The following is a 2430-nucleotide window of genomic DNA, read 5'->3' as shown; positions in this document are numbered from 1 at the left end:
TATTAAGAAAGATTCAAACTTTAAGTTCTAGAATCATATCTTGTGATTTCTTATGAATCAAGTCATTAATTGAGATTTTAAAAATCAAATCTTTTTCAAAACTAACTTCAATCATATCTTTTCAAAAATATCTTCTCATCTTATCCTTTTCAAAAATCTAATTTCAAAATATCTTTTCCAACTTCCTAACTTCTTATCTTTTCAAAATTGATTTTCAAATTTGTTTCAACTAACTAACTAACTTTTTGTTTGTTTCTTAACTTTTTCAAAACTACCTAACTAACTCTCTCTCTCTAATTTTCGAAAATATCTCCCCCCTTTTTCAAAAATTTCTTTTTTATTAACTAATTATTTTTATTTTTGATTTTAAAAAAAAATTTCGAAAAACTACTAACACTTTTTCAAAAACCATTTTCGAAAATCACTAACTCTTTTTCAAAAAATATTTTTCGAAAATTCTCCCTCTCCCATCTTATTCTATTTATTTATTCATTTACTAACATCTCATCTCACATCTCAACCCTCCTCACAGTTGTGTTTCTTCCATTACATTACATTCTTTGTCTCCCCCTCTTCTTCTACTCACACAGGGATCCCTATACTGTGGTATAAAGGATCTCTATTATTATTATTATTTTTCTGTGCCTTCTTCTTTGTCATATGAGCAGGAGCAAGGATAAGAACATTCTTGTGGAAGCAGATCCAGAACCTGAAAGGACTCTGAAGAAAAAATTAAGAGAAGCTAAAATACAACAATCCAGAGATAACCTTTCAGAAATTTTCGAACAGGAGAAGGAGATGGCAGCCAAAAATAATAATAATGTAAGGAAGATGCTTGGTGACTTTACTGCACCTAATTCCAATCTACATGGAAGAAGCATCTCCATTCCTGCCATTGGAGCAAACAACTTTGAGCTGAAATCTCAATTAGTTTCTCTGATGCAGCAGAACTGCAAGTTTCATGGACTTCCATCTGAAGATCCTTTTCAGTTCTTAACTGAATTCTTGCAGATATGTGATACTGTTAAGACTAATGGAGTAGATCCTAAAGTCTACAGGCTCATGCTTTTTCCTTTTGCTGTAAGAGACAGAGCTAGATTATGGTTGGATTCTCAACCCAAAGACAGCCTGAACTCTTGGGATAAGCTGGTCACAGCTTTCTTAGCCAAGTACTTTCCTCCTCAAAAGCTGAGCAAGCTTAGAACTGATGTTCAAACCTTCAGACAGAAAGAAGGTGAATCCCTCTATGAAACTTGGGAAAGATACAAACAGTTGACCAAAAAGTGTCCTTCTGACATGCTTTCAGAATGGACCATCCTAGATATATTCTATGATGGTTTATCTGAGCTATCAAAGATGTCACTGGACACTTCTGCAGGTGGATCCATTCACCTAAAGAAAACGCCTGCAGAAGCTCAAGAACTCATTGACATGGTTGCTAATAACCAGTTCATGTACACTTCTGAAAGGAATCCTGTGAGTAATGGGACGCCTATGAAGAAGGGAGTTCTTGAAGTTGATACTCTGAATGCCATATTGGCTCAGAATAAATTATTGACTCAGCAAGTCAATATGATTTCCCAGAGTCTGAATGGAATGCAAGCTGCATCCAACAGTACTCAAGAGGCATCTTCTGAAGAAGAAGCTTATGATCCTGAGAACCCTGCAATAGCAGAGGTGAATTACTTAGGTGAACCTCATGGAAACACCTATAACTCATCATGGAGAAATCATCCAAATTTCTCATGGAAGGATCAAAAGCCTCAACAAGGCTTTAATAATGGTGGAAGAAACAGGTTTAGCAATAGCAAGCCTTTTCCATCATCCACTCAGCAACAAACAGAGAATTCTGAGCAGAATTCATCTAGCTTAGCAAACTTAGTCTCTGATCTATCTAAGGCCACTGTGAATTTCATGAATGAAACAAGGTCTTCCATTAGAAATTTGGAAGAACAAGTGGGCCAGCTGAGTAAATGGATCACTGAAATCCCTCCCAGTACTCTCCCAAGCAATACAGAAGAGAACCCAAAAGGAGAGTGCAAGGCCATTGACATAAGCACCATGGCCGAACCTACAAGGGGAGTGGAGGACGTGAATCCCAAGGAGGAAGACCTCCTGGGACGTCCAGTGATCAATAAGGAGCTTCGCTCAGAGGAACCAAAAGAATCTGAGACTCATCTAGAGACCATAGAGATTCCATTGAACCTCCTTATGCCCTTCATGAGCTCTGATGAGTATTCCTCTTCTGAAGAGAATGAGGATGTTACTGAAGAGCAAACTGCCAAGTTTCTTGGTGCAATCATGAAGCTGAATGCCAAATTATTTGGCATTGATACTTGGGAAGTTGAACCTCCCTTTTTCATCAATGAACTAAGTAATCTGGATCAACTGACATTGCCTTAGAAGAGACAGGATCCTGGAAAGTTCATA

At 37.2% G+C, this 2430-nt stretch overlaps 1 non-coding gene across 1 annotated transcript; it reads right to left on the bottom strand.

Moving 5' to 3' along the window:
- Positions 1-1194: 1194 nt before the first annotated feature.
- LOC148576934 (small nucleolar RNA R71) lies at positions 1195-1302 on the bottom strand. Its single transcript, XR_015903726.1, has one exon. It is a non-coding gene; the product is annotated as a small nucleolar RNA R71 (small nucleolar RNA).
- Positions 1303-2430: the final 1128 nt, after the last annotated feature.

This window comes from Arachis ipaensis, chromosome B1 (assembly GCF_059453495.1).
Source record: "Arachis ipaensis isolate K30076 ecotype BB chromosome B1, ASM5945349v1, whole genome shotgun sequence".
NCBI classification, from domain to species: domain Eukaryota; kingdom Viridiplantae; phylum Streptophyta; class Magnoliopsida; order Fabales; family Fabaceae; genus Arachis; species Arachis ipaensis.
Note: the sequence above shows the minus strand (reverse complement) of the source record. Positions and strands in the feature narration are given on the sequence as shown.